The following is an 11,375-nucleotide window of genomic DNA, read 5'->3' as shown; positions in this document are numbered from 1 at the left end:
AAGGCTCTGCAGTAATCTGTGTGTAATTGTTAACCGAAGCTGCCCTTTCAATCCTTACCTGATGTATTTGTGCTTACCTGATGATGAATCCTTTGGTTTCGAAAGACCTCGTCCAAAAAATAAACCATATTGGAAAAATTTGTTTTATTAGCATTCACTACTATTTAAAAATGTTTTCCAATTTTTCCAAGAGTCTTCAATTTAACTGATATGTTTAAATCTGTAATATACAGGGTATTCCATAAGTCAACGATAATATTTCAAAGGGTGGGAAGTGAGCTAATGATTAGTCTAAATAACAGAACTGAATAACTCTTGTACCTGAAGAGTTTTAATTATAGTAGTTTGGTCCAAATTAAGTTCTAATTATTGTGAAAATTTCAACTGCAGTGAAATGCACCTCAAATAACAAAACTTGACCTTGGTAAAAGTTGCTTACTTTTTGAGATTGACACTTAAAAAACTGCTATTACAGTTAAGCAATATTTGATGTACTACTGCTACAAAACTAGGAATTTTGTTATAATTTTCTCTTTGAATTAAAGTCACAATGATGCACATGAAAAAAAAAACAGGTGAAGCCATCACTCTCCTATAATTGTGACTTGAAAACAAATTAAGCAACGTGTACTAAGCTCGTATTTTGTTATTTGGACTAATTATTAGGTGACTTATCACTTCTTGAAATATTATCTTACACATATAGGGAACTCTGTATATAATATAGTCATTTAACTGAGGTGAATGGTAATATTAAGCAGTCAATAAAATAATAACATTTATTTTGTTACGTTATTCTTGGTGTCACTTTTATTATGTACAAAAACACACTTTTATTATTCTCCATGCCGTGGTGGAGAAATGTAATTGGTGTTTAAAACATTTCATTCAAGTTCTTATAAACGTGTGCGTGACACTAACATTGTTTTATTATAAACATTACAGCGTATATTTTAACACTAAACAGCTTACTCGTAGTGTAACATGTTACTGTTCTCTGCAAATAAGCAGTATACAATGTGTATACATTGTCTTATACAGAGTAATATATTTATTACGATTGGTTTAGTAAAATACGAAGGACAAATAAAACCAGCTTTAAAAATGTCATTAGAAATCACTATAAGATAAAATTGTAATAGTATAGTATAACAAAATGCTATACACTTGTAAATATCAGGCGAATCTTTCCAAACATAATAACTATATTTTAAAAATCATAATATTTGGGGGGGAGGGGTTCGTAATGTGTCACATTTACATTTTCACTATTTAAAATTCATTTAGGATAAGAAGTGAGTGACATAAACGCCACGTTATGTTTATTTGATTCTCATATAAAACTCTGTTCTTGTTATCTTGAAATCGATACGCACAATCGTATATTGTGAGGTCAGGTGTACCAGATATTTGGATAAAGAAGTCATAACTTAAAGTGATTTTTATTACAGTTTACAGCTTTAATAAAAGTTAATGTAACGTTACCTTACTATAATTTATTCTGAACAAATCATCGGAGATCTTTACTGCTCAGGAACAATGAATATAACTATTTAAATATTGCTCCATAAACACACAATCGATTTTCTAAAGGTCGTTAAATAATGTACTGGTAGAAATGCAGTTGTTCTGGATTCCAGTGTATGCTAACATTGTAAATGCGGCTGTGGAATATCCGCCAGCAACATAGGGTACATGGTGATAGTGAGATATTGCATGACACTCGTTCGTATCTGCACTGACTTGTTTACAAGGACGTAGCCAGGGAGGGGGTCCAAGGGGTCCGGACCTCCCAAAGTTCCAGTATTACTGACATGTACTGCTGAAAGATCATTCTCAACAAAGAAACGGGTCAAGAACATTTAAGGAACAAAATGGGGCCTTACGCTCTGTCTACTACGGGAAAATATCAGGTGTCGGGATCTCCCCCCCCCCAAATCTCTTCCTAACTACGTTCTTAATTGTCTATGTCTCTGTTCACTAACAAAGAATATAAATATTGCTCAATAAATTCACTATCAATCTTCCAGAGATCGTAAAATGTTATGTCGGTAAAAAATGCAGTAGTAATTTTAAAATCCAGTATGTGGAACTTTGTGCATGAGGATGTGTGCAATACAGGTACACGCCAGCAACATTAGGTTTATAGTGGAGCGCGAATCATACGTATCTGTGCTGTTTTTAATTTGCCTGTTTTCACTGAAAAATATGTCTATTGTATTTTCTGTAGACCCTATGTTATGTAATTTTCTCTAGCCACAGGTATCGAACTCAACGTAGGTATTTTAGCGCCTCCGGCCGTCTGAAGTCGGGATGTCGGCCGGAATCTTTCTCTTCTTGGTTCATCCGACAACATGTTCTTTATTATTAACATAGTAGGGAATTCCACTTAAGCCGTACTGATATCCAGACAAACAAGGAGGTGCGCGTGCATGTAGCCGGGGAAAGAGAGAAAGTCCACTAATTGTGCGGACTGTTTACTCGCCGGCCGGATAATCTGTTGTGATCCCGGAGATCACCCACGTGGTCTGGGCCTCCCTTGCTCACCCTTCACCCGTCACCCGTCAACAACGAGGAGTCACACAGTTCGAGAGGTTGCGCCGACCCTTGCTCAGGTTTACTAGATCCTGTGGCGCCAAATGCTAATATGTCCTTAACAAAGGATAAAGGCGTCAAAATAAACTAGTTCCCTTTCAAAATCTACCATTGCGACCTAAAACTATGTACTCTAGCAAATATAGTTCTTGTTTAGAATAGATGTAAATAAGAAACCTGAATAAATCTCCTCGATAAAGCGTTGTGGGTTCGTTTCATTAAACTAGACATCGGCCTATAAGTCACCAACTGGAAGCAATACATAAGTACCTCCAATCTCGACGAATCAAGTATTTCCAAATAAATTACGAGACCTACGTATAACGATTCACCAGTTAATCCAGTCTCTATAACCCAAATGTAACTCAATAAGTTATAAGAACTAGATATAATAAACTAGTAACTCCAATCTCTATCAGCCATGTTTTACCCGGTATGTTATGAGGGCCAGTAGCAATTTACTAGAAACTCTGACTCTATCAGCCAAGTGTTATGTAATAAATAAAAACTACAAACGATACACTAGTAACACCAGTCTCTATCCAAGTGAGTCCCAATAAGTTTTGAGGGCTAATAACTCGCTAGGAATTCACTAGTAACTCCAGTCTCTATCAGCCAAATTTTACCCGGTAAGTTATCAGGGTCAATAACAATTCACCAGTATACTCCGACTCTATCAGCCAAAGTGTAACCAAGTAAGTTATAAACAATAGTAACGATTCGCCAGTAACTCCAGTCTCTATCAACCAAGTGTGTTCCAATAAGTTATGAGGGCAAGTAAAGATTCACCAGTAACTTTAGTCTCTATCAGTCCAGTGCCTTCCAATAAATTATGAGGGCTAGTAACTCACTAGTAATTCACTAGTAACTCCAGTCTCTATCAACTAATCATTCACCAGTAAATTTTCACGTTTTAACAAGTATTACTCAATTAGTTATGGGAAATAGTAACGATTCACCACTAACTCCCATCTTTTTGAACAATAAGTAACGATAACCTTTCAACGATTCACCAGTTACACATGCCCCTATGCCGTATAGTATAGTATGTTCACCCTATAAATGAGTAATCTTTAGAGTTATAACGTCTAAGACACATCTGTTACTGCGGCCTTGGTAGTAATACTGATAGAGTGTAAAACGTGGTCAGAAAGTACTGCACCGAGTGTCCCTGAAGTATCGCTCCCCTTTTATCTTTTGAATAAGTGCTGATAAAAACTTTCAGTCCTTGCTTTTGTTGGTGGGCGGGCCATTTCCCCTTCTTTCTGAAATTGTGGGGTCAGGGACAACTGTACATTTCCAAACGTCAAAAGATAAAAAGCCAACTTGTGACTCCTAATTTTTATCGATCCGTTTAAAAAATTGTGAATATTAGATATTTCTGAAAAATGCTCTCTGAAAAATGGTTGCATATTAAAGTCCAGTTCAAACTTATATAATTTTATTTTAATTATTGGGTAAATTACTTATAATAACAATACTAATGTCTTTGTGGCTTTCTAGACTTATTTAACCTTCCATAGTGTTTTGCTAGGTATTCTGTTATGAATCTTGATCCTTAGTAATTTGACTCTTAGAGGAGAATAGAATCTTAATAATAGAAATTGGAATGAAACTTAATTTCTGAATAAACAAGATTGAGTTTTGTTCATGTTTACCCATAGGATTTGGTTGAGCGTCAGGGAAGATATCTCGAGAACAAATTAATATACGGGCTTGAAGTTTAGATGAAATTGCATTTCTATATAGACAAGATTCATGGAATGTCCTTCATTTGCCCAGCATACCGCCAAGGAAATGCCCATGGACAGTAATATATGACAATTTGATAATTATTCGAATTTTCTCCTTCTTTTTTCTTGTATAAAGAACTTTAAATTAATTATAATCTTTCGGAGCGAGACTTTTTAAATTTTTAAGATGCCCGGTTTTTGGAAAGAGATAAACTTATCAAGATCGCTAAAGCCCCTCTTAATAATGTCCATATAGATTTAGTGAAGTACCGGTTTCTATCTGTAGGGTTCGAAAAGCTAAGAAGGACAATGGAAAATACACGTACGGCACACATACATATTCTTCACTTTATTTCTCAAAACGTTGTGTTTATGGTTTTGAAATCAAATAATACAAGTACATGGTACAACGATTTTAGCTGTAAGTTAGATTAGCCAAATTAGCATAACCTTTCTGTAAAATTTCGTGAAAATTGCCCATTTGTAAAGGAACACTCATTTTATATTGTTTAATACATTACTGATTATACTTTGCTCGAGGGCTGAAAAACTTTCACTTCTGTCTCTCTGAGTGTCCTCAGGAGTCTCGAGAAACTAATTAAGATATGTACTTACATTATTGCCTTCATTTCTACATAGGCAACATAGAATTCGATAATGAGACATGACCCTCCATGGTGTTTGGATGAGTGTTAGCGTAGTAACACTTTCCTCGGGATATCCCAATAACATAAATACACTATATTTGGAATTATGCATATTTTTCTTCCAGTCAGTAAGCTGTCAGAAGACTGGTTCTGTTTTTTGTCTATCTGTTTACCGCATAATATGTCAAAAACTAGATGTTCTATAGGGTTAAAGGTTTTTATGAATATTATTTCTGCATAAGCAAGATCGAGTTTGATTATGATGCATATTCTTCCATGGGGTTTGGCTGAGCAAGGACGAATCATACATATTACACAAGAGGATATCTCCAGATTTAACTGAGCTATACCATAGAAATTGGAATGAAACTTAATTTCTTAAATAAACAAGATTGAGTTTTGTTCATGTTCACCCATAGTTTGAAGTTTGTATATGACGATGGAAGGATTGTGAAGGAAACAGGAATTTCCTGACATGACCATATGGTGTGTGTCAACTTCACTCGATCTAAAACATACACTTAATAAAAAGAACTTCTAAGGTTAGTTATTTTTACCTATAGATAAGATCACTGTCCATTCAAGTCGGGTCCTTCATTTGGCCAGGATGCCTTCAAGGATATGTCAATTAGCTACAGGCAGTCTTCCTGGGACGATTATTTGCAACTTTTAGTACTTTATACCGGTAGTTAGGTTTAGGTAAATGTTTGCGACAGTCCGATGAACCTTTTCCTACCAGTATGTCATTGAGATAACACCAATAGCCTTGAAACGAGCACATCTGCCGTACAGGACAGTAATACATTCTCCTATCTTGTTTTTAAATCATTCAAACTGTCTGTGATTAAATAAAAAAATAAATAAACTGAGAAAAGAAGTCTAGGTTATTTGATCTGTACAGAGAGATATATTTTAATTTATCAGGACTCACAATAGTAAGGCTCTGTCTCACGAGACAATCTACCTATATGTTCAAATTCATTTTGGTATTTATGAATGTACAGGTGTGTTTTTATCTTCTGATTATGGTATCTTTACACCGAAACTCGTAAATAATTTTAATCTCAGATTGTATAAGGTATGTCTGAGTTCATAATTTTATTGTTGTCTTACATGTGTACTGGGGTCTACCACTTCAGAGCGTAGCACTGGGAGCGTAAAAACAAAATAATGGTATACTTCGTGGTAGAGATATAATTTGGTTTGCTAACGGAATTATGTAGCTTCTTGATACCGAATTTAATATTAACTATAATAAAGATTATACGTTATCTATTGAGGATGTGACAAGACTGTCCCTCTGTACGACATCTCTTGATAGGAAATGCTCTAGAGACACGAAATTTGGAACCACCGGTCCAAGGGAAAACGTGATTTGATTATGGGGTCAAAGAGTTAAAAATAAAATTCGAAGATTTTTCATTGCTCTTATGGGTAATCGTGATGGAAACGAAATATCGCAGAGTAAAAAAATTTATAAGGAAACTGAATACGATCATATGGCATTTTATCGTGTGGCATTGTAAAACATGTGATACATGTTTACATTGTTAGATTGGTTGGTTAGACTCTCGCTACGTTCTGTCCGGTCCTTCGGCTTCAATGCGTTATTGTGACAGGTAGCCCTACATCCCAAAGACTATGAAAGTGCACATAAATCAATACTATTATATAAAATCTTATAGCTTCTCTCTGTGTGTTTGAGTAACCCACGTAAAAATTACAGGACTGACTGAAATTTTATAATGACATTCTTAGGATCCCTGGTACGAATATAGGCCTATTCTTAGTCCGGAAAACCATTCGGACTACGCCCCACAGGTCTATAAAGTAGCAAAAAATCTCATCTTGGTTGCGAAATATTAATTAAAATAACCTGTGAAATATAATCAATTGTTCTAATATGATCTGTGTACACATTGTTTTATAACGCACAACCAAAGGTTTAATTAATTTAACCACAATTTTCAACCTATTTACATTCATAGTCTAAAAACCAGACTATTGAGCGTAACTAGCAACTGCTAGTTATTTAACAATCTTATAAACTGTATATTTACGAGTACACAAGTGTAAATTTAGGCCTACGAGTAACAAAGGTACCAAACAGGCCATAATGGATGGAACTGGGCACATCAGAACGGACCGTTCCTCAGTGCAAAACACGGGCTGTCACATCACACACTCAATTGGAAGGAACGAGGGCCGAAACGCTACAAAGAAATCCGGGATATTTGCGTAATTTTACGCTTTTAGCGGTCGGAGCTCTACAAGTGCGGCCGAGCGGGAGTGGCACAAAGGCGGGTTCTTTAAATCCAAATTGGAGCTTTCAGAGTTGTTTGAGAGACTAACCCTTGCCTGAAAAGGAGAGTGACAACAAGAGCTGAGCCTGGCCCCGGGCCAGCGGCTCAGACCCGTCCAAGGCCGGGCTCGAGGTCATGGTGTCGAGTCACTCTTGCGGAATGTCCTAGAAGGGTAACGAGTCACTGTTCGCCCAAGAATAGCTCCAGTGTTGTCACTATAGTCGATACTATTTGTTTACTCGATACTATCTGCAAAATAACTTGACTATTGTCTTTTACAATTACCTCCAGAAAAACATTTTGTGTCCTTCAGCCTGTTACTCAGACTTTTTACGATATTGTTGATGTGGAGGTTTGATACTAGATGAGGTCTGCTGTTTTGAGTTAAAAGCATTCTTTCCTCCAAATAGAAGTGAAAACTTCGATATTATAACTGATAATGTATGGGCTTCATACAACCTTGATTTTTTGAATCGTATATATTAACAACCACAACCATATTTCCAACTCGAAATCAAAATACGTAACTGCAATATCTTTTAAGTGTGATACTACACTTATTTATTTAAAGTTAACTATTTTTTAATAAAAAATACACCATCTCATGCAAACGTGATTTATCTAGTTTCTTAATTTTAGCTCTTTTAATAAAATGAATTGTGACACACGTTTCGTGTGTTTTAAAAGAGGCTAAGAAAATTACATTCAATGTATTCGATTAAATTTCTTTCTCTTATTGGAAGAAATAAAAGCTACAATGTCTTGCAATTATTGTTGAGTATTCATTACAAATTGAATATATTCCCGTAATCTAAAAACTAATTTGGCCAATAAATTCATATTAAAACTAATTCTTAGACATCTTTTAAGAATTATGAATCCTTTCCGATCGCAGGGATGTTTTTCACAAACTTCCCAAGAATTTCAGCTCTTGATACCGAGTATCTGCATATTATCCCAGATGAAATCTTAATACGTATTATGACGTAGTTTTTATCTGAAAAAATCTTCTCATCCATATTCATTTTTACAAAGGAGAAGTTTGTTTATCAAATTTATCTTTATAAACGTTTGGGTGCATCAAATTAATTACACACACAAAATTTAATAGGTTAAAATATTTAGAGTAATGTATTACATGTATATATACACACACACACACACGTTACATGTTATGTGTGTGTTACATGTATAACATTACCCATATAAAAATATTTCCATAAATATATTACCTAAGAAATTTTCATGTAACATATCCTTGTAGTATGTTCAAAAATAAAAAAGATAACGATAAAACATACGATATATTAAGACAATTGTATATAATTGCCTTCTAAACAGATTTCGGACATTTCCATTGCCGTACATAGAATTGATGGTAACGCTTCCTACTTTCCTCCGGGATATTTTGTTAATACGAGTATTTTTTTGTATGTTTCTGGTCGTAAAATCTGCACGTTCTTCTATATTGATCTCTATTAATGACGGTATGATGTATTTCCTACTTTTCTTTCTGGTCTAATGTGTTTAATTTATAACACTTAATTAAACTTTTGTTATATAACTTTGTCGTATCCACTACGTATAATTTAATTTAATTTTCCTATACTAAACTAGTTATATTAACAATCGAATATTTATACGAATAGGTCGTTCCAATTGTTAACAACCCAGTACTGAGTCGCGATCATTCTCTTCTGATTGCTAATCCCAATCGTTGTAAGCTTCGTTAAATTTTGTTACCATATTACGTTGTCCTCAAACTCAGCAAAAGTAACTTCGGCATCGCCAGCATGTATCGCCACAGACTGTTATGTCATATTAAAAGTCATTATTCATAGTATTAATGCGGAATTTAAATATATTGTAAACAGCGATAGAGCTAAAGCGCAGCCTCGATTTACACCTTTTGTGATTAGGAATTCTTTTGACAATTTTTCTCTTGTTTTTATTCTACTTGTTATGTCACTATAGAAGTTACTGGTACCTTCAATAGTCGAGGATTCTATTGTCCAACATAGCAAGCCACAGTTTACCAAGTAGTACGTTAGACTTTTTTTAAGTTTATTACGATTATGTGAGTAATATATTTTTGACCAGTCGTTTTTTAATATTTGAAGCAGAACTCGTATATTGACTGAGCAGGATCTCCAGGAAGCCCAGAATTTATTATGTTCCTCTTCTTCTTCAAACTAGTACTTAATGCTGTTAATTTATTACTTTGCCATATAACTTATTGACACGACTGGGTTTCTTCTAGACTTGACCTTCTCTAAATTGAACAATTTTTTCTATAGCTTTTATAAGATCACCTTCTAAAGCCATACAAACATAAGTGTAAAACATCTACATTTTCATCTTCTCTATGTATGCCAATGGCGCAGTGCAGATGGTACAACGGTTATCGTAAGATAACCAGATCAAGCACCGTTGATCGTGGCTGGTTGCTTTAATGGATGAAGCGATCTTGTCCTTGCAAGCAACCTGCCTGTCCGGCCAATGGTGGTGGTGGTTCGGAAGTCGCCTTTAAGCCATTGGTCTCCAGGTTAAGAGTTAGAGTGGGTTTCTTAACAATAACTTCGCCTGGTAAAATAAGACACCTTAATTTACTATACTTTAGGTATGTTATACAAATAATTAACACATAGTTTGGGTTACATTTGACATGATTGGTTGTCTACATTAAATAACAAATTGGGGTATAAATAACAAAAATATTGTAAAACTCTGATGTGAAATTTCATACGAACCAAAATCTAATACTAACACAAAAATAACCCCCAAAATAATTAATTAAACATCGGATGTAAACAATGTAACAAATACTGCTGAAATAAACTAAAATCCTGTGCACACCATCTTTTGTTTACACACGAGCAGTTAAAAGTCATATTCCCACTTGGCTGTGTTATTTTAGGGAGATGCCCATTAGTCCCTCCATGCCACCGACCCTCCCACCAGCAAATGACCCCAGTAGAACATTCGAAGAATTAAGTGTCCAAAACAGTCGTGAGGTTTCCAAACAACAATTACTTACGCAATTATGCTTTTCTGACAAGGACTACAAGAATGAATCAGATGGTTGCAGATGACAAGTCATATCCATTTTCCGTAAAGACTCTCCAAAGTCATTAGACAAATATTTGGATTCTTAAGAGTGCTCGTGATGTTATTACATTAGGTTTCTTTCTAACCCTGTATTTTCTTCTGGGGTTATGCAGAACTATATAGAAAGGCTATCATAATACCATGAAATCAGACATAAATCTGTTAAAAGTCGGGCTATCCACATCACAAGATTCATCATTCTCAAAAGCTTTAAAATTAAGACCTTTTACATGGTTAGAGGATATATCAGCTTGAAGCTGTAAAAAAATAAGATTATGCATAAATGATTTTCTCTTTATCACGCTGTCCCTACTAAAAAATAAAAGAATGAAAGATTAGTATAAAAGCAAAAGTAACAACCGCTGTTTTACTAAGATTCAGATCAGAGCATTTGGTTATATTTCTACCTCGACGACTGATTAAGAGATACGATTAGTTTGTTACTCCGGTGATCGATATAATTTATAAAATCGATAAAATAAATTTATATTACTAGGTTGGACGTAACAATTTAGAATAGATGTTAGGTTATCTATAAACATCAAGAAAAAAGAGGTCTAAGTTAGAGCTCCGAGGCACTCCTGAATTGCCAACGAAATTCACAATACTCAACACCCTTTGTCCTCTAAATGCGTTTGATTTAAAAGCATGGATTTGATCCAGTGAATAAGGTCAGAAGAATATCCAACTCGGAAGATTTCTAAAAGGTGTTTTGTAAGCTTGTCAAATGCCATTTGAAAGTTAAGGTGATAGATAGTATCAAGCAAACCTCGTGGCCAATTCGCAGGACCAGCGAATTCATAACTTTGCCCTTGACCTAATTAAATTCGTATATAGAAAGGTGCTTAATCTATTTTACCATAAATAAAGAAACAACGAGGTAAAATATTACACTGTAACTTTCCATGTTCTGTTTCTTGTTATCAAATATAATTAACGTTTACTACGTTTAATACGCAGTTTCTTCAGAGATACAGATTCGGTAATGG

Source organism: Homalodisca vitripennis, chromosome 3 (assembly GCF_021130785.1).
Source record: "Homalodisca vitripennis isolate AUS2020 chromosome 3, UT_GWSS_2.1, whole genome shotgun sequence".
Taxonomy (NCBI): Eukaryota; Metazoa; Arthropoda; class Insecta; order Hemiptera; family Cicadellidae; genus Homalodisca; species Homalodisca vitripennis.
The sequence above is the reverse complement of the archived record's forward strand: the minus strand, read 5'-3'. Positions refer to the sequence as shown.